Source organism: Lepus europaeus, chromosome 21 (assembly GCF_033115175.1).
Source record: "Lepus europaeus isolate LE1 chromosome 21, mLepTim1.pri, whole genome shotgun sequence".
Lineage (NCBI taxonomy): Eukaryota > Metazoa > Chordata > Mammalia > Lagomorpha > Leporidae > Lepus > Lepus europaeus.
The window spans coordinates 24,893,027-24,914,750 of NC_084847.1; the positions used below are offsets into that span (position 1 = coordinate 24,893,027).

General features: G+C 49.1%; 1 protein-coding gene across 3 annotated transcripts in view; it reads right to left on the bottom strand.

Moving 5' to 3' along the window:
* The window catches only part of TMEM219 (transmembrane protein 219), a 34,872-nt gene extending 20,274 nt beyond the window's left edge, over nt 1–14,598 (bottom strand). Inside the window, exons 1-2 of one of the 3 annotated variants that reach the window (XM_062180258.1) lie at nt 14,490–14,594; nt 7,925–8,224 (exon numbers count right to left, since the gene is read on the bottom strand). The gene's annotated coding sequence lies outside the window, so the exon portion shown is untranslated. Of the gene's footprint in view, nt 1–7,924; nt 8,225–14,489 lie in introns of all 3 variants that reach the window. The other 2 variants (XM_062180257.1, XM_062180256.1) reach the window with 2 other exon arrangements.
* Nucleotides 14,599–21,724: the final 7,126 nt, after the last annotated feature.

A 21,724-nucleotide genomic window follows, 5' to 3' on the forward strand; every position in this document is an offset into this window, starting at 1 on the left:
TAAAAAGTCTTTTAAAAACATTTATTTATTTGAAGGGCAGAGTTAGAGACAAAGGGAGAGACAGATAGGGAGAGAGATCTTCCATCCGCTGGTTCACCCCCCAAATGGCTACAACAGCGGGGCTGTGCCAGACCAAAGCCAGGAGCCCGGAACTCCGTCAGGGTCTTCCACATGGGTTGCAGGGGTCCAAGCATTGGGAACATCTTTCGCTGCTTTCTCATTATCAGGGAGCTGGATCAGAAGTGGAACAGCTGAGACTCGAACAGATACTCATATGGAATGCCAGTGACACAGGTGGCGGGTTAACCTGCTGCACCACAGCACCAGCCACCATATCTCATCTTTGATAATGGATAGAACAATTAGAAGATCCAGAAAACAGAAGATCTGAACAAAGCTAGACACCAATTAGACCTAACAGACATTTAGAGAACACATCCAAAAACAGAAAAACAGACGTTCTCAAGTACACATGTATGGTTCTCCAGGCACAAAACCAACCTCAATAAATTTAAAAGATCAGAATCACACAAAATGTCATCCCCAACCGCAATAGAATACAACTAGAAAACAATGACAGGACAAAGGACTGGCATTGTGGCTCAGCGGGTTAAGCCACTGCCTTGGATGCTGGCATCACATACAGGAGCGCTGACCCCAGCACTGGCCCTATCACCCATATGGGAGACTCAGATGGAATTCTGGGCTCTTGCAGTAATTTGGGTAGTGAACCAGCAGAGAGAACAGCTCTCTCTCAATCTCTCTCTCTCTCTCTCTCTGCCTTTCAAATAAGTAAATTATGTAAGTCTTTTAAAAAATAACCGGATAAAAACTAGGAAAATCACAAATATGTGGCAGTTAAATAACACGCTCTTAAAGAACCCATGATTCAAAGAGGAAATCCCAGGACAAGTAGAAAATACATAGGGGCTGTGGTGGTCTACGGGGGTCTGGCTGTGGGGCTGATGAGAAACTGCGGAAGATCCTGTGGCTGCAGGGGAGGACCTGTGGTGGCTGCAAAGACCCGGGTGCCATGGGTGTCCAATGGGTGTCTTCTGATGGTCATGGATTTATTGTAAAAATGTATAGAACATGTACCAGCCTCAGGAATAATCAAAGCCATGTTGAATGACTTGGGTCAGTTTGCTGAGAAGGAAACCAAGTCAATGTTAGAGCTATCCCTTCCCATGTCTTGAGCATTGGGCACTCGCTCACTCTCTCTGCCTTTCAAATAAATAAAGATTTTCAAAATGGGCAGACTCTGAATACACATTTCTCTGAAAACAGTATACCGATGGGCAATAATTGCATTTTCAATGATGCTTAGTATCATTAGCCATTAGGAAAATGCAGATCAAAGCTGTGATCAGAGAATGCGTTACACCCACAAGGGTGGCCCAAAGCCCTTTGTTTTTTGTTTTTTGTTTTTTTTCTTCTTTCTTTTTTTAAAGGAACATAACAAGTATTGGCAAGGATGTGGAGAAACTGGAAGCGTCATATAGGTTGGTGGGAGTGTACAATGGTACAGGTGGTGTGGAAAATCGCTTGGCAGTCCTCAGTAAATTAAACACAGAACTACCACGTTACCCAGCAGTTCCACTCTTAGCATATACCCTCTGCATTTGAAAACAGGTGCTCAGACAAAAATGTGTGTGCTGATGTTCAGAGCAGCTCTATTCACCAGAGCCAGAAGGTGCAAGAGACCCTAGTGCCTATCAAGCAGGTGAATGGATAAACTAAATGTGGTGTATGTATCCAATGGAGTCTTATTCAGGCTCCGGAAGAAAGGAAATTCTGGCACATACTCTACCGTGCATTAATCTTTACGGCCATTATTTATAATGAAATGTTCCAGTCACAGAGAGACAAATTCTGGAGGATTCCACCTGTAGTCAGATTGGGTGGCTGACAGGGATTGGGTGGTGGGTGATGGGGAGTTAGTATGAACAGGTATGGAGTCTCAGTTTGGGAAGATAAGAGAGTTCAGGAGGTGGATGGTGCTGATGGTTACACAGCAATAAAAATGTACCGACTACCAATGAGCTGTACATTTAGCAAAGGCTAAAATGGTGAATTTTATGTTATGTATATTTTATTACAACAAGAAAAAAAAGTAGAGGGGTGGGTGTTTGGCATATAGACCTAAGTCAGTACTCGGGACACCTGAATCCCATTGCAGAGTGCCTGGGTTTGAGTCTCGGCTCTGCTTCTGATTCCAGCTTCCTGGTTATGTGCATCCTGGGAGGTTCAAGTACTTGGGTCCCTGCCACCCACATAGGAGACCGGGATGTAGTTCTAGGCTCCTGGCTTCAGCCTGGCCCAGCCCCAGCTTTTGTGGGCATTTGGGGAGTGAACCACCAGATGGAAGATCTCTCTCTCTCTCTCTCTCTCTCTCTCTCTCTCTTTCTCTTTCTCTCTGTGTCTCTGCCTTTCACATAAAATGCAAATAAATAAATTTTTAAGAGATTTTTTTTTAAAAAGTGGCCACAAGGAAAAATAATGAAGTATCAACATACTCTATGACATGAATGAACCTTTTTATCTTTTAAAGATTTATTTTATTTATTTGAAAGACAGAGTTACAGAGAGAGGTAGAGAGAGAGTCTCCCATCCACTGGTTCACTCCCCAGAAGGCCACAACAGCCGAAGCTGCGCCAATCCGAAACCAGGAACCAGGAGCTCTTCCGGGTCTCCCACATGGGTACAGGGGCCCAAGGACTTGGGCCATCTTCTACTGCTTTCCTAGGCCATAGCAAGGAGCTGGATTGGAAGAGGAGCAGCCAGAACTTGAACCAGCGCCCATATGGGATGCCGGTGCTTCAGGCCAGGGCTTTAACCCGCTGTGCCACAGCGCCAGCCCTGACATGAATGAACCTCGAAAGCATCATGCTGAATGACAGATCCAGCCATAAGCAGTCACATGTTGATGATTCCATGTGTGTGAAATGTCCTGGATAGGCAAATCTACAGATAGAGCAAGTAGCTTAGTGAGGAGGAGGACCCAAGTGGAGGAGGGCCTAGGGGATTGCTGCTTAGTGCTTCTGAGTCTCCGTGGGGCTGATGAGAATGTTCTGGAAGTGAACAGAAGTGATGATGTCACAGCACTGTGAATGTACCAAATACCCCTGCACGGGACAGCTTCAAATGGTGGCAGTGGTGAACTGTGTTATATGTCATCTACGACAATTTCTTAAACTCAGGCCGGCGCCGTGGCTCAACAGGCTAATCCTCCGCCTTGCGGCGCCGGCACACCGGGTTCTAGTCCCGGTCGGGGCACCGATCCTGTCCCGGTTGCCCCTCTTCCAGGCCAGCTCTCTGCTGTGGCCTGGGAAGGCAGTGGAGGATGGCCCAAGTGTTTGGGCTCTGCACCCCATGGGAGACCAGGAGAAGCACCTGGCTCCTGCCATCGGAACAGCGCGGTGCGCCGGCCACAGCGCGCTACCGCGGCGGCCATTGGAGGGTGAACCAACGGCAAAGGAAGACCTTTCTCTCTGTCTCTCTCTCACTGTCCACTCTGCCTGTCAAAAAAAAAAAAAAATTTTCTTAAACTCCTGAGCCTATCCCTTTTTCTTGATATACAGTATATTCCTTTCACTGTACCCACATCCCTGGAGCAGCAGCACCAGCTTCCCGGTCACCCAAGCAAGCGACCTCTGAGTCAGCCTTGACTCCACCCTCCCCGCTTATCCCACGCTTCTCACCCTCAGCAGGGTTCTGTCTAGAATCCTCCCCCAACTTCCCCTGCTTACTGCAGGCTCTCAAAGCCTCTCATACCCTCCCCACTGCCCCCAGGTTCTCCTCCCCACAATGCATCCCGCAGGTTGCCTGCTGACTTCTCTCCCTTCCTCCCTCCCTCCATGCACTTTCCCCTTTCTTCAAGCCCCGTCTCCCTGCCCTTGCTGCCACCCCTGTGACAACTTCCCCAAGTCCCCATCCACCCTCTCCTCTCTCCCCTGCTCAAGGAAGATGCACTCTCTGCCAGCCCAGGGCGAGCCTCTTCACTGTGGTCTGGAACTTCTCCTCGCCACAGGGATTCCTCCATCGTCCTCTCCATTTCTATTCTCGCTCCTTCAACAAACACTTTTTTTTTTTTTTTTTAAGATTTACTGATTTATTTTGAAAGCCAGTGTTACAGAGAGAGAGGGAGAGTTTCCACTCGCCAATTCACTCCCCAGTGCTGGGCCAAGCTGAAGCTAGGAGCTGGAAGCTTCAACTGGGTCTCCCACGTGGGTGCAGGGGTCCAAACACTTGGGCCCTCCACTGCTGCTTTCCCAGGCACATTAGCAGGGAGCTGGATTGGAAGTGGAGCAATCAGACATGAACTGGAGCCCATATGGGATGCTGGTGATGCAGGCGGCAGCTTTACCTCCTATGCCACAAAGCCAGCCCCTCAACAAACATTTATAAAGCAACTCTATGCTCCTGATGCTGGGGTTATGATGGAGAATGAGTTGGGTGATGGTCCAGCCTTCATAAAGCCTCCATAGAAAATAGACAACACATAACTTTGAAATGGACAGGAAGGAAATGAAGACGGAGGGAGTAGGAGACAGGTCCCTTTAAACAGCGAGGTCAGGGAGGTTTGTGATTGTGATGTTTGAGCTGATGTCTAAAGGACGTATACAAGTTGGCTTTGTGCAGACTGGGGGGGGGGGTCAGGATTCCAGGTAGAACCACAGGCATACGAAGACTCTGGGAGGAGAAGGTTGGCTTGCAGGGGGCCAGGGCAACCAGAACATGAGTAGGGGAGAGCGGTGTGAGAAGACCTTGGAGAGCTCCTCTGTGGCCAAGGCCTTGTAAACAAACCATGGCAAGAAGCTTGGAGTTTATTATAAGGTGGCATGAGGAGCTGATGGAGATGTATAAGGAGGAAACTGATAACGAGAAGATATGCATTCTTTTTTTTTAATTTTTATTTTTTTTAGACAGGCAGAGTGGACAGTGAGAGAGAGAGAGAGACAAAGAGAAAGGTCTTCCTTTGCCATTGGTTCACCCTCCAATGGCCGCCGCAGCCGGCACGCTGTGGCCGGCGCACTGCACTGATCCGAAGGCAGGAGCCAGGTGCTTCTCCTGGTCTCCCATGCGGGTGCAGGGCCCAAGCACTTGGGCCATCCTCCACTGCACTCCCGGGCCATAGCAGAGAGCTGGCCTGGAAGAGGGGCAACCGGGACAGAATCCAGTGCCCCGACCGGGACTAGAACCTGGTGTGCCAGCGCCGCTAGGCGGAGGATTAGCCTGTTGAGCCACTGCGCCGGCGAGAAGATATGCATTCTAACATGATCGCTCCGGGGGCTGATTTGTGGCACAGCGGGTTAAGTCATTGCCAGCTACGCTAGCATCCCATGTCAGAGTACCAGTACAAGTTCTGGCTGCTCCACTTCCTATGCAGCTCTCTGCTAATAATCCAGGGAAGCCAGGGGATTATGGCTCAAGTGCTTGGGGCCCTACCACCCACTGGAAGACCTGGAAGAAACTCCTGGATCCTGGCTTCAGTCTGGCCCAGCCCCAGCCATTAAGGCCATTTGGGGAGTGAACCAGCTGATGGAAGATCTCTCTCTTTGTCTCTCCCCACCCTCCTCTCTGTAATCTGCCTGTCAAATAAAATAACATAAATCTTGAAAAAAATAAAATAAAAGCATCACACTGGATACTAGGTGGAAAACGAGCTGAAAAGGAACCAAAGTGGCAGAGAGGGAAACAATTTAGGAACAGTCCCTAGAAAGCAAAGAAGATGGGATGGATTGGGACCATGGTCCCCACTGTGGAGTTGGCTATCAGAAGATGCACTGTAGATGCATCGTGCAGGCAGAGCCAACAGGACTTGGGAGGGAGGGAAAGGGAGAAATCAAAGACTCCTCCCTACCAGTTCGTTTCTCTCAGCCAAAACATACTTGTACTGTGGTTTTGATTCTTCTCTGATGACTAAAGCCAATGGAGCCAAAATCCTAAGCACGAACCTTTGGACCAATATATCCAACTTCCTACTGCCTGTTACTGGCACCTCCGACCCAGGACTCACAGTGAGCTCATGTTATGTCCACACCATCTCGCATCTGCGTTCACTGTGCCCTGTCTCCGATGACCCCACCGTCTCTACTCAGGCAAGCTGACGAGCTAGGGATCACCTTTGTCTCTCCCAGTTCCTCAGCCTCTCCCATCCCATCTGTCACCGAAACTTGCCTGCTTTACAGATATTTCTCAAATCTACTCATTCCTCCCCGTTCCACTGCCATTGCTTTTCTGTGGGCTCTCAAGCCCCCTCCTGCTGGCACTGTTGGAAGCAGCTCCAAGCTTGTTTCCACAAATTCCTTCTCTGAGATGCAGAATGCCCATCCTCAAATACCAGCTTGGTCGTTCGCCTTCCACTGATGTCATGGGGGCGAAGGTGGGTCCTCAGTCTGCTCCACAAGCCCTGGTGGTCCTATTCCTGCTCACTCCGTGGTCTTGTCCACCTCCACTACCACCCTCCTTGTACTTTAAGCTCCAACAGGATCTGAACATGTTACGGTTTCCCAGACATATGTTGCTTCTTCAAATGTTTGCGTCTGTACTCAACTGTTTCTTTTTAAAAGATTTATTTACTTATTTATTTGAAAGGCAGAGCAAGGAAGAGAGAGAGAGAGAGAGATCTTCCATCCATTGGTTCACCCCCAAATGGCTGCAATGGCCAGAGCTGAGCTGATCCAAAGCCAAGAGCTTCTTCTGGGTCTCTAATGTGGGTGCAGGGGCCCAAGGACTTGGGCCATCTTCTACTACTTTTCCAGGTGCATTAGCAGGGAGCTGGAACAGAAGTGGAGCAACCAGGACTTGAACTGGCACCCATATGGGATTCTGGTGCCACAGGCAGAGGCTTAACCCACTACACCACAGCACCAGCCCCAGGTCTCTGAACCTTAATATATCTTTTTAAAAAATATTTATTTTTTATTATTTGCTTTGGGGGAAAGTGAATATTTCTTCTCAGAAGATATTTATTTATTTGAAAGTCAGAGTTACACACAGAGAGAAGGAGAGGCAGAGAGAGAGAGAGAGAGAGAGAGAGAGAGAGGTCTTCCATCTGCTGGTTCACTCCCCTGTTGACTACAATGGTCGGAGCTGTGCTGATCCGAGGCCAGAAGCCAGGAGCTTCTTCTGGGTCACCCACATGGGTGCAGGGGCCCAAGGACTTGGGCCATCTTCCACTGCTTTCCCAGGCCATAGCAGAGAGCTGGATTGGAAGTTGAGCAGCCAGGACTCAAACCGGCACTCACATGGGATGCCAGCACTGCAGGTGGAGGCTTTACCTGCTACGCCACAGCACCAGCTCCAGTATATCTTAAATTCTTGATCTTTCCCTCCAAAACTTCTCCTGGTTTAAATAGGGTTGGAGTGTCTCCCATGGTGGGGTATGTGTTGGGAGTTTGGTCCTCAGGATGTCAGTACTGGGAAGGGGTGACGTTTATAAGATGTGGGGCCTAGTGGGAGGTCCTTAGGTCATTGGAGGTGTGTCTACCTTGGTAGGTGTCCAGAGAGGATGTTGTAGGAGCCAGCCTGGGGGCTGGCACTGCAGCGCTGACATCCCATAACGGTGCCTGTTTGTGTCGTGGCCGCTCCATTTCCAATCTAACTCCCTACTAATGGCCCAGGTGCTTGGGTCCTTGCACCCACATAGAAAACCCAGAAGAAGCTCTTGGCTCCTGGCTTTGGCTTGGCCCAGCCCTAGCAGTTGTGGCCATTTGGGGAGTGAACTGGCAGACAGAAGACCTCTCTCTCTCTTTTGTCTCTCTCTCTCTCTCTTTTTGCCTCTCTCTCTCTCTCTCTCTCTCTCTCTCTGTGTGTGTGTCTCTCCTCTTCTCTAACTCTTTCTTTCAAATAAATAAATCTTAAAAAAAAAAAAAAAAAAGAAAGAAAGAAGAGCAGCCAGCCTGGCCCCTCCGTCCCTCACCTTCCCGGCAGAGATGTGACTGCTGGCTCTTAGCTGCTGTCGGCCATGGGATGACAAAGTCGAGGAGTGCTTCCCCGCCAGAGCCTGCGCTGTGCTATTCGCACTTTCAGCCTCCAAAGCTGTGAGTTAAGCAGAGTTCTTTTCTTGAAGTCAGGCTGTGTCAGGAATTCATCATGACAATGAAGAGCTGACAACCACACATTCTTGTTGGTTTGACAGCATCTTTTGGCTCAGGCCAAAAACCCTGAGGTCATGCTGGACTCTTCCTCTCTCACTCCACTTCCATTTCTGTGGGTCCACCTTAAAAAAAAAAAAAAAAGCCCATGTAGACCCCAGCCAAGTCCTACCTCTCATCTCACCTGACTCACCGCTCTCATTGCTCCTACCCTTGGCCTCACTGTGTCTCTTCTAAACACAGCAGCCAGAGTTATCTCACCATCCAAAGGGAGGGGCATGGGGCCAGCGCTGAGGTGTAGCAGGTAAAGCCACCGCCTGCAGTGCCGGCATCCCATATGGGCACTGGTTCAAGCCCCAGCTGCTCCACTTCCAATCCAGCTCTCTGCTATGACCTGGGAAAGCAGTAGAAGATGGCCCAAGTGCTTGGGCCCCTGCACCCACATGGGAGACCTGGAAGAAGCTCCTGGCTCCTGGCTTTGGATTGACGTAGCTCTGTCTGTTGCGGTCACTGGGGAGTGAACCAGTAGATGGAAGACCTCTCTCTCTGCCTCTCCTTTTCTCTCTGTGTAATTCTGACTTCCAAATAAATAAATAAATCTTAAAAAAAAAAAAAAAAAGCGAGCTGGTACCATGGCTCACTAGGCTAATCCTCCGCCTGCGGCGCCAGCACACCGGGTTCTTGTCCTGGTTGGGGCGCCGGATTCTATCCCGGTTGCCCCTCTTCCAGGCCAGCTCTCTGCTGTGGCCCGGGAGTGCAGTGGAGGATGGCCCAAGTGCTTGGGCCCTGCACCCACATGGGAGACCAGGAGGAAGCACTTGGCTCCTGGCTTCGGATCAGTGCAGAGCGCCGGCCGTAGCGGCCATTTGGCGGGTGAACAAACAGAAGGAAGACCTTTCAATCTATCTCTCTCTCTCACTGTCTAACTCTGCCTGTCCAAAAAAAAAAAAAAAAAAAAAAAAGTAAGGGGCAGGTGTTTGGCCTCATGGTTAAGATGATATGTCCCACATTGGAGTGTCGGGATTCAGCTCCCGGCTCCAGTGCCTGACTCCAGCTTCCTGCTAACGCAGAGCTTTCAAAGTAGCAGTATTGGCTCTAGTGATTGGATTTCTGCCACCCACTTGGGAGACCGGGATTGAGTTACTGACTCCTGGCATTTGGAGAGGTGAACCAGCAAAACAGATCACACAGAAGTGAGATCCTGTGACTCCTTGATTCCCTATGTGCCCAGAGTAAAAGCAGGTGTTGTCTCAGTACCCGCCAGCTCTGGCCCCATCATCCCTGACCCTGTCTCCTATTGTCCTTTTCTTCCCTCAGTCCTCTGGCTTTGCTGCAGCTCCACAAACATCCCAGGCCCCTCTCGCCCTCAAGGTCTCTGTACTGCTGGCTTTCACTGCCCAGGAAGCTTTTCCTCTGGTTTCTGCTTAACTAACCCCCTCACTTTCTTCAAGCCTTCTGAAAAATACTTCTTGATGAGACCTACCTGACCACCCTACTTAGAATTACTACTGGGGCCGGCGCCGCGGCTCAATAGGCTAATCCTCAGCCTGTGGCACCGACACCCAGGGTTCTAGTCCCGGTTGGGGCGCTGGATTCTGTCCCGGTTGCTCCACTTCCAGTCCAGCTCTCTGCTGTGGCCCAGGAGTGCAGTGGAGGATGGCCCAGGTGCTTGGGCCCTGCACCCCATGGGAGACCAGGAGAAGCACCTGGCTCCTGCCTTCGGATCAGTGCAGTGTGCTGGCCTCAGCATGCCGGCCGCCTCGGCCACTAGGTGGTGAACCAATGGAAAAGGAAGACCTTTCTCTCTGTCTCTGTCTCTCTCGCTGTCCACTCTGCCTGTCAAAAAAAAAAAAAAAAAAAAAAGCCTCTGTGATTGGAGCATCCGGGTTCAATTTCCAGCTCTGGTTCCTGACTCCAGACTCCTGCTAATGTACACTCTGGGAGGCAGCAGGTGATGGCTCAGTGGTTGGGTCCCTGCCACCTGCGTGGGAGACCTGGATGAGGTTCCTGGCTCCTGGCTTCAGTCTAGCAAAACCCTGGCTGTTGCAGGAAATTGTTGCAGCAAATGGGCATGTTCTCCCTCTCTCTCTTAGTCTGCTTGTCTCTGTCTCTCAAATAAAAATGCAAACGTGCTGAATGAGCATCTGCTAATTTTTTGAGATTTATCTTATTTATTTGAAAAGGTTACAGAGAGAGGGGCATGGGGAGACACAGAGAGAGTTCTCCCATCTGCTAGTTCACTCCCCAAATGGCCACAATGGCCGGAGCTGGGTCAGGCAGAAGCCAGGCGCCAGGAGCTTCATCCAGGTCTCCTACGTGGGTGCAGGGGCCCTAGGACATGGGCCATCCTCCCCTGATTTCCCAGGCCCATTAGCAGGGAGCTGGATCAGAAGTGGAGCAGCTGGGACACAAACTGGTACCCATATGGGATGCTGGCATTGCAGGCCATGGCTTTACTGCTATGCCACAACACCGGCCCCCAAGAATTTGCATTTTTTAAAAAATCGTCTCTTCACCCCTGTCCACAGGGACTCCTGTCACCACATTCTTCTTCTTCTTCTTCTTCTTCTTCTTCTTCTTCTTCTTCTTCTTCTTCTTCTTCTTCTTTTTTAAAGATTATTTATTTATTCAAAAGGCATAGCAAAAAGAAAGAGAAAAAGAGAGACAGAGAAATCTTCCATTCACTGTTTCATCCCCACAAATGGCTACAACAACCAGACTGGGCCAGGCTGAAGCCAGGAGCTCCATCGGGTCTCCCACATGGGTGGCAGGAACCCAAGTACTGAGCCAACATCTGCTGCCTCTCACATGCATTGGCAGGAAGCTGGATTAGAAGCAGAGGAAGCAGGTATCAATGGCAGGCACTCGTCACACAATGCAGGTATCCCAAGCGGTGGCTTAACTTGCTGCACCACAACCCCTGCGCCATGGATGATGACTGATGAATGAACTAGTAAAGCTGCACCAAGACACAAGATGTTGGAATCCTCTGCGTTGGTGAAGGTGTGGGGAAGCAGGCCTTTTCACAGTGGTGATGTGAGTCTACGCTGACTCAAATTCTACGAAGGACACAGGGAAAACACCCAGCAAGATGAGCATACCTTTGGCTCGTGCTGTGGTGCAGTGGGTAAAGCCGCTGCCTGCAGTGCTGGCATCCCACAGGGGTGCTGGTTCCAGCCTCAGCTGCTCCATTTCCCATCCAGTTCTCTGCTAAGGCCTGGGAAAGCAGCAGAAGATGGCCCAAGTGCTTGGGCCCCTACACCTGCGTGGGAGACCCGGAAGAAGCTCCTGGCTCCCAGCTTCCAATCTGTTCAGCTCCAGCCGTTGTGGCCAACTGGGGAGTGAACCAGTGGATGGAAGATCTCTTTTTCTCTCTCTCTCTGCCTCTCCTTCCCTCTGTGTAACTCTGACTTTCAAATAAATAAATAAATCTTTTTTTTTTAAAAGATGAGTATATCTTCGAAGCAGTGGTCCTTCTTTTCAGAATTTACCTGACACCCTCCTCATTCATGTGTTTCAAGTTAGTGTTACCAAGATATTCATTAGTCTTGTCTATAATTGACCAGAAATTGTCCCATGAGTGGGGAGGTAAACCAATTGTGGTACATTCATATTCATAATAGAATACTATGTAACCACTAAATAGGATGCAACAGGTCTACCTAGACAAGCTTGGAGTAAGCTCCAAGAAATACCAAGCGGAAACAGCATAAAATGAGGGGCTGGAGCTATGGCTCAGAAGATTAAAGCCCTGGCCTGGAGCACTGGCATCCCATATGGGTGCCAGTTCGAGTCTCGGCTGCTTCACTTCCAATCCAGCTCTCTGCTATGGCCTGGGAAAGCCATAGAAGATGGCCCAAGTCCTTGGGCCCCTGTACCAGCGTGGGAGACCCAGAAGAAGCTCCTGGCTCCTGGCTTCGGATCAGCTCAGCTCTGGCCGTTGTGGCCATCTGGAGAGTGAACCAGTGGATGGAAGACCTCTCTCTCTCTGGCTCTACCTCTCTCTGTAACTCCGTCTTCCAAATAAATCTTTTTTAAAAAAGAACATAAAGTAGGAAAGCATACATAGCATTTTAATGTTTATTTTTGCAAGGGGAATGTGATTAGATACCTACATGCTTACATATGTATAAAATGTTTTGGAAAAGTAAACAAGACATTCTGGATAGTGATGGCCTCGAGAGAGAACTGGAGCATTAGGGGTCCAGGTACAAAGAAAATGTATCTTACAATATTCTGTTGTTCACTTTTTTTTATCAGATGCATTACCTCTTCAATAACATAGTAATTTATTTATTTATTTTTTTAAAGATTTGTTTATTTATTTTAAAGTCGGGGTTACACAGAGAGAGAAGGAGAGGCAGAGAGAGAGAGAGAGGTCTTCCATCCGCTGGTTCACTCTCAAGTTGGCCGCAACGGCTGGAGCTGCACCAATCCGAAGCCAGGAGCCAGGAGCATCTTTGGGGTCTCCCACATGGGTGCAGGGGCCCAAGCACTTGGGCCATCTTCCACTGCTTTCCCAGCAACAGCAGAGAGCTGGATTGGAAGTAGAGCAGCTGGGACTTGAACTGGCGCCCATATGGGATGCCAGCACCACAGGCAGCGGCTTTATCCCTTAGGCCACAGCACTGGCCCCCAACTTATTTATTTTAATAACAAAACTGCTTATTGGACAGGAAGAGAGGAAAAATATTCAGCCTTTCCATTGCCCTGGGCAGGGAGAGGAGAGAAGAACTGATTGATAGGAAAAGGTCAAATCATTTTCAGCAGCTTCCGTGTTCTCTCTCTCCTTTTTGGTCACTTCTTTCAAATGGGTGGCTTGGCCACAGAAGTATGCTGGGATCTCAGGTGTATGGGCAGGTGAGAGAGGGACCAGGAGTGAGAATGGAGGCCTGAACTATGAACATGCTCTTGCCAAAGACCCAATCCTACGTGGCCATGGTCCCCTGGACTGTGCCCAAGCCAACTTAATTTGAGCTGTCAAGGTTAGACACATACCTGGTACATATGCATAGAATGTTCTGGAAACGTAACGAAGGACCTGGGGCAGAGGCAGCCAGAGACTCTGCCAGGGGCTGCCTTGTACATGGTGGTTCTGGGAGGGCATGTGAAACAGCAGTTAAGAAGCATGCGATGCCCCCACATCCCAAGTCAGTGCCTAAGGTTTTTTTTTTTTTTTTTTTTTTTTGACAGGCAGAGTGGACAGAGAGAGAGAGACAGAGAGAAAGGTCTTCCTTTTCCATTGGTTCACCCTCCAATGGCTGCCGCGGCCGGCGCGCTGCGGCCGGCGCACCGCGCTGATCCGAAGGCAGGAGCCAGGTGCTTCTCCTGGTCTCCCGTGGGGTGCAGGGCCCAAGCACTTGGGCCATCCTCCACTGCACTCCCGGGCCATAGCAGAGAGCTGGCCTGAAAGAGGGGCAACTGGGACAGAATCTGGCACCCCAACCGGGACTAGAACCCGGTGTGCCGGCGCCGCAAGGCGGAGGATTAGCCTGTTGAGCCACGGCGCCGGCAATGCCTGAGTTTTGAGTCCCAGCTCTGCCCCTGGCTCCAGCTCCCTGCTAACGCGCACCCTGGGAGGCAGCACTGGAGCTCAAGCACTTGGATTTTTGTCACCCACGTGAGGGACCTGGATTGAGTTCCCAGTTCCTGGCCATTCTGGGGGAGTGAACCAGTGGATGAAAGCTCTCTGACTCTCCATCTCCCAAATAAATAAAATAAAAAATTTAAAATTAAAGAGAATGAGTAAATACATTTAATAAACTAATGTAGTGCTGTTTCCAAACATCACTTTCTTCTATACCAAAGCCTGGTCTATCACAGCAAGCACAGGAAGATGGTCCTAACGTCAGCATTGGCCAGGGGACTCTGGCATGGCAGGGGCCAGGGCTAACTCAGTCGTGGGGAAACCATGCTGACAGGCAGGGAAACTGAGGCAGAAAGCTTGGTTCACAGAGCAGAGGAAAGGAGAAAAGACACGAGCCTGGCAGCCATAAGAGTTCCCTGGGCTCACGGCAGGCAGTGAGAGGAAGGCAAATTCCCCAGGCTTTTCTTTTCTTTTCTTTTTTTTTTTTTTTTTTTTTTGAGAACAGATGAAGGGCACATTGGGTTGGGAAACGGTGGGGATGCACAAAGGGAATAGAGTGCAGCAGGGTGGTGCCAACTCCATCCCGTGGCCTAAAGCCTTTCCTGTCCCCTCCCATCTCCACAGGCCAGAGCAGCTGTCACAGGTCCCATCCCCTGCACTTAAAGACATTCCAGCCACTGCCTGGCGCGCCTTCCACACTGCGAACTGATCCAGCCTTCAGAGACCCTCGGGAGAGGCAGGCCTGGGAGAACTTTCCCTGCGGCTCCTTGGCTCCATCCCAGCTCCCAGCAAGAAGTCCCTACCTGAGACAGCTCCACTTCCTCCTCCTCCAGAGCCAGCTTAGAGTGAGAAGGCGGCACAATGCCGCGGAGAAGCCCAGAAAATCCTCCAGATTGCTCGGCAGTCAGGCCAGCTTCATTCAGATGAACTTTGTTCCCTGATGATCTGTTCATGGAGGTGTTCTTGTGTACTTGATTACTGTTCCCATGGCGACGGGCTCACGGGGAGAAGGGAATGGGAATACATCGGCATCTTCCGGTAAAATAGGGATTTGACCTCATTTATAGTCAAACATGCAGCAGGCAACCTTGCGAATGGCACAGCATGAATTGCACAGAGAGTTCTGAACGACTTAGGAGAAGAGAACATTAAATATAATAGTGCATCTGGAAGTATGCGCTCTATTTCTGGTTCAACTTAGGTGCTTAATAGCTGGGGGCTGTTCATAACAGCATCAACCTTACATCCGGAAGGGAGAGGAGCCAGAAGGGCTGCAAGCCAGCAGCCTTCCAGCCAAACCTAACCCACACCTGTTTGTCTGATTGCAGAATGTTGAAAACTTGTTTGGAGTCAACTTTGTAAAAATCAATATCATTCACTGGGAAAAAAAAAATCTAGTCTCCACTGCCCAGGCCTTTCTGTGTCAAGGTCACCAAGGACACACCGAAAATTGAACAAATTGGGGCTGGCATTGTGATGCTCTGGGTTAAGCCGCTGCTGCGACACCGGCATCCCATACTGGAATGCCAGTCCAAGTCCTGTTTGCTCTGCCTCCAATCTAGCTCCCTGCTAATACACCTAGAAAAGCAACAGAAGGAGCTGCCGTCCCATATGGGTGCTGGTTCGAGTCCTGGCTGTTCTGCTTCCAATGCAGCTTGCTGCTAATGCCCCTGCACCCACATTGTAGATTCAGAAGAAGCTTCTGGCTCCTGGCTCCTAGCTTTGGCCTGGCCCAGCCCCAGTCCCAGCCCCACTGCAGTCATTGGGGAAGTAAACCAGAGAATGGAAGAATGTTCTCTCTGTCTCTCTTTCTCTCTGTCTTGCACTCCCTTTGTAACTCTGCCTTTCAAATAGAACAAATAAATCTTTAAAAAAAAAAGTAGTGGAAGATTGCCCGAGTACTTGGGCCCTGCCACCCATGTGGGAGACCTGGATGGAGTTCCTGGCTCTTGGCTTTTACCTGGGCCAGCCCCAGTCATTGAGGTTATTTGGGGAGTGAACCAGCAGATGGAAGATCTCTCTCTCTCTGTCTTTCCCCCTCCCCCCCGACACTGTTACTCTGCTTTTCAAATAAGTAAACAAATCTGTTTTAAAAAAAAATTGAACAAAGTTGGGTTGAGTCATTGCAGTAAAGGCACCCACACATCACAGGCAACCGTGAGAGACCTCCATCACCTCAGTGTTGGGGACGACTTGGAGGACCAACGCCTGTTGTAGCTTTCTGGGGATGTTCAAGGAAGGGGTTGGGCTCTGGTCTGGATGCTAGCAGAAAGGGTATGATTGGGTATCTTCATAAAAGATCGGTGATTTATTCACTTAATTTCTTTGAAAGCCTGATACACAGACATACAGGGAGACACAAAGAGATCTCCCATCTGCTGGTTCACTTACCAAACACTTGCAACAGCTAGTGCTGGGCAAGGCTGAAGCCAGGAGCCTGGAACTCAGTCCAGATTTCCCATATGAATGGTAGGAACCCCCACATACTTGAGCCCTCACCTGCTGCTCATCAGGGTGTGCATTAGATGGAAGTTGGAATGGAGGATAGAGCCGAGATTTGAACCTTGGCACCCCAACATAGGAGGCAGGCATCCCAAGGAGCAGCTTAACCACTGACCCTAATGCTCATCCCCACATTTGAGTATCTGAATTTTTTGTTTACAAGGTAAGAGGAAAGGGATAAGATTAAATAGTTCGGGTAATTTCTTTTTTTTTTTTTTTAAAGAAATAGATTTGTTTGTTTATTTGAAAGACAGAGTTAAAGAGAGAGGGAGAGGCTTTCCATCTGCTGGTTGACTCCCTAAAAGGCTGCAACAACCGGGACTAGGCAAGACTGAGGCAAGGAGCCTGTAACTATATCAGGGTCTCCCACATGGGTGCCAGGGGCCCACCCCTTCCACTGCTTTCCCAGGTGCCTCAGCAGGGAGCTGGATTGGAAGTGGAGCCGTGGGGATTTGAACCATTGCTCCTCTGGGGAGCTGGCCTCGCAGGCAGCAGCCTAATCTTCTGTGCCACAATGCCAGCCCCTGGATAATGTTCTTATGTCTGCATTCAGATATGAGTACAGCGTGGTCTTGTTGTTATCTTGATCCAGCACAGTCATACAGCAGCTGTGTCTCTGTAATGTCGCTGTTCTGTAAAACTGTCACGAGAAGCAGGAGCCTGGCTGTGTCACTCTGACTCCGTCAACATTAAAGACGGAGATGGCCATGCCAGGCTCACTGTGGGATGTCAGAGTCTACTTCCTCTTGCTCAGTGCCCCCTTGGCCAAGGCAGATGGAGTCAGCCTCAGGGCTTTAGTCCATTATTCAGCTTCTCCATGTTGCCGAGGTTCTGCTCATCAGGAGATTGTCAAAAGACTATCTGTAAGCCGGCGCCATGGCTCACTGGGCTAATCCTCTGCTTGTGGCGCCGGCACCCCAGCTTCTAGTCCCAGTCGGGGCACCGGTTCTGTCCCGGTTGCTCCTCTTCCAGTCCAGCTCTCTGCTGTGGCCGGGGAAGGCAGTGGAGGATGGCCCAAGTGCTTGGGCCCTGCACCCCATGGGAGACCAGGAGGAAGTACCTGGCTCCTGGCTTTGGATCAGCACAGTGTGCCGGCCGCAGCGGCCATTGGGGGGTGAACCAACGGAAAAAGGAAGGACTTTCTCTCTGTCTCTCTCTCTCACTGTCCACTCTGCCTGTCAAAAAAAAAAAAAAAAAAGACTATCTATAGTTGGATGAAGGCTGTTCCCTCCTTCTCATTTTTTGTCACAAAATCCTGCAACCTAACTCAGAAAATCAATATAAAAAACTGAGAAGGATCACATTATGAGAAAATTAACCCTGATCTTCTACAAACCACAATATTACATGGGCACTATTTTTCCATGGCAAATTAAAATTTAAAGAACTGGGTGCTGGCATTGTGGTGCAGTGTACTGAGGTGCCACTTGCGATGCTGGCATCCTGTATCTGAGTGCAGGTTCCAGTCCCGGCTGCTCCACTTCCGATCCAGCTCCCTGCTAATGTATCTGGGAAAGCAGCAGAAGATGGCCCAAGTGTCTTCCATGTGGGAGACACGGGTGGAGTTCCTAGATCCTGGCTTTGGCCTGGTCTAGCCCATACCATTGCAGCCAGTTGGGGACTGAACCAGCAGATGGAAAATTCTCTCTCTCTCTCTCTCATATTTATTTATTTGAGAGCCAGAGTTACAGATAGAAAAAGTGAGAGACAGAAAGAGGTCTTCCATCTGCTGGTTCGCTCCTCAATGGAGAACAATAGCATTATGAAAAAGGAGAATATGGTCCAATATGAGTCTGAAATACATGCTAGTTTCTGTGATATAATGAGATTAAAATTGGGCCATATAGAATGAGCTTCTGGGACAAAGTATTAGTCACTCCTACCTTTAGCCTCTTGATGACATTTTAAAACCTTTGTATAGGGACCAGTGCTGTGGCATAATGGATAAATCTGTTGCCTACGGTCCTGGCATCTCATATAGGCTCTGGTTCAAACCCCAGCTGCTCTACTTCCAATCAATAATAGAAATTCAAAAACGTTTCAGCTATTTTTTTTTAAAGAGAAGGATGAAGTCAAATATTCTATCAAGTAACTTTTTTGTCATAATGATAATTTACTAATAATTTTAGAACTAGTCCCTGATGAAATTACTTTCAAGATGTTATATTAATAATCAGCATATCTTCTGGATTAAAAAATTAAAACAATGAAAACAATGGCCAGGGTTGGGCCAGGCCAAAGTCAGGAGCCAGGATCCAGGAGCCAGGAGCCAGGAGCTTCTTCTGGGTCTCCCATGCAATTGCAGGGGCCCAAGGACTTGGGCCATCTTCCACTGCTTTCCAAGGCCATAGGAGAGCTGGATTGGAAGAAGAGCAGCCAGGACATAAACTGGTGCCCATATGGGATGGCAGTGCCAGAGGCGGAGGCTCAAATAACTATGCCACAGCGGCGGCCCCAACAAAATAAATCTTAAAAAAAAATTAAAGAACTAGACAATACCAAAAGGTCTTCTTTTGTCTTAGTACTAAGCCTTTTCTTATCTTGTAACTAGAATAACAAAGGCTATTACATAAATACACATTTCAGTGCCCACAAAGGAAACACACATTTTAATAACATTTTATTTCTTCTAGACATTTCTGACTATTTAACTGGATGAGATTTCCCTAGAGTGTACACATAAAACGGAACAACTTTCTGATTAGTTCATCTTTAATACTTTCGAAGAAAAAAGTGAGAGGGAACTACTTCTGATGAATATGAAATTATCACTCTAAAGGGCTAAAATTTGTTCCTTCTGCAAAGACAGGGAAGACCGTTTAAATGTGGAAAAATAGATTTCTACACACACACAGAATGACATTATAGCTGATTTAAAAAAGTATCTTAGGCCGGTGCCGCGGCTCAGTAGGCTAATCCTCAACCTGCTGCGCCGGCATTTCAGGTTCTAGTCCTGGTCGGGGTGCTGGATTGTGTCCCGGTTGCCCCTCTTCCAGGCCAGCTCTCTGCTATGGCCCGGGAGTGCAGTGGAGGATGGCCCAAGTGCTTGGGCCCTGCACCGACATGGGAGACCAGGAGAAGCACCTGGCTCCTGGCTTCGCATCAGCGTGGTGCGCCGGCCGCAGCGCCCCAGCTGCAGCAGCCATTGGAGGGTGAACCAACGGTAAAGGAAGATCTTTCTCTCTGTCTCTCTGTCTCTCTCTCTCACTGTCCACTCTGCCTGTCAAAAAAAAAAAATTATCTTAGGCATTTGGCAATGTAATGGAGCTATGTGCTTTAAAAGTCTGCTTTAGGGGCAGCTGTCAATGCACAGTGGATTAAGCATCCTATATCAAATGCTAGTTGGAGTCCCAGCTGCTCCACTTCTGATCCAACTCCCTGCTAATGTGCAATGGAAGATGGCTGAGATAGAGTCCCTATCACCCATGTGAGAGACCAGGATTGAATTCCTGGCTCCTGGCTTCATCCCGGCCCAGTCCTGGCCATTGTGACCATTTGGAGAGTGAACCAGTAGATAGGTCTCTCTCTTTTCTCTCCCCCACCCTCTCTCTGTCACCCTGCTTTTAAAATAAATAAATCTTTTTTTTTTAAAAAGCAAATTAAAAAAAAATTAGGAGATGATGGCCCAAGTGCTTGGGCCCCTGCACCTGTGTGGGAGACCCAGAAGAAGCTCAAGGCTCCTGGCTTTGGATCAGCACAGTTCTGGCCATTGTGTGGCCATTTGGGGAGTGAACCAGCAGATGGAGGACCTCTCTCTCTCTCTCTGCCTCTGTAACTCTGCCTTTCAAACAAATAAATACATCTTAAAAACAAACAACTTCAGCATCTGGCAGTGTAACGGAGCTGTGTCATTTAAAAGTCAGCTTAAGGGCGGCACTGTGGTGTAGCAGAGTCCTGGCTGCTCCACTTCCCATTCAGCTCCCTGCTCATGCACCTGGGAAAGCAGCAGAAAATGATCCAAGTGCTTGGGCCCCTGCACACACGTGGGAGACCTGGAAGAAGCTCCAGATTCCTGGCTTTAGCCTGGCCCCGCCCTGGCCTTGCAGCCATCTGGGGAGTGAACCAGCAGATAGAAGATCTCTCTGTCACTCTCCCCACCCAACCCCCGCTGTGTAACTCTGCCTTCCAAATAAATAAATGTCATAAAAAGGCTTAAATTAATATTCAAAGTACAGAAATTAAGTATCATCTATGTCAGACAAAAATAATCTGGTTTTGATAAACAAGACTAACAATTTCTTCATGAGGATTTCTTCTCTTTTTTTTCTGAAGTACCTCCCAACTGAATGATCTTGTTCTCAACAAAAGTTCCTCTAAATGGCCACCGTTATTCCAAACTGTCCTTGGCAAAACTGCATGAGTCAGGGACCCACCTTGTGGTGCTGTGGGTTAAGCCTCTGCCTGTAGTGCTGGCATCCCACCTGAGTGCTGGTTTGAGTCTCAGCTTCTCCACTTCCAATTCGCCTCCCTACTAATGCTCCTGGGAAAGCAGTGGAAGATGGCCCATGTTCTTGGGCCCCTGCACTCACGTAGGAGATGCAGATGGAGCTCCAGGCTCCTGGCTTCAGCCCAGCCCAGCCCTTGGCTGTTGTCATTTGGGGATGGAAGATCTCTTTCTCTGACTCTCTCTTGTTGTCATTCTGCCTTTCAAATAAATAAATACATAAATCTTTTTTTAAAAAATCTTGTGTCAGAAAGGTAAGGACACAAGTTAGCATAGTCGTGAAAAGACATGAAGGGAGCAACACTTTGGGTTAGTTTATTTGAGATGAGGATGCTTAAGGATGGTGCTTGTGCAAATTTCTATCAACATAACTTGATCAAAGGCTGATCCTCACTGATTAGCTACCAGAGAAAACCAGATTCTGGGCAGAAGAAAGCAAGTAAAGTGGTTTGCAGGGACACAGAAGTTTTGATCAAGGCTTTGACATAGTGACCTGGGACAAAGTTTGTCCAAAGGACATCGATCTGAAAATCTCTTCTGAATTATACAGCTTCTGGGGCTGGCTGTAGGACAAAGTTCTTGGCCTTTGATTGATGGAGGAATTTGTCCCGTTAATTCAGATATCAAATCAGACTCTCGGGCTGGTGCCACGGCTCACTAGGCTAATCCTCCACCTGCAGCACCGGCACCCTGGGTTCTAGTCCAGGTTGGGGCGCCGGTTCTGTCCTGGTTGCTCCTCTTCCAGTCCAGCTCTCTGCTGTGGCCGGGGAAGGCAGTGGAGGATGGCCCAAGTCCTTGGGCCCTGCACCCACATGGGAGACCAGGAGGAAGCACCTGGCTCCTGGGTTCAGATTGGCGCAGCGCACTGGTTGTAGCGACCATTTGGGGCGGGGGGGGGGTGGTGTAAACCAATGGAAGGAAGACCTTTCTCTCTGTCTCTGTTTCTCTCACTGTCTAACTCAACCTGTCCAAAAAAAAAAAAAAAAAAATCAGACTCTGGGATGCTAACGAGTCCCTGAGCAGTTGTCATTCCCAACCTCCTAAAGGGACAAATAGTGCAGTCATTAGAGATTAAGCAGTCATAGGCTGTGA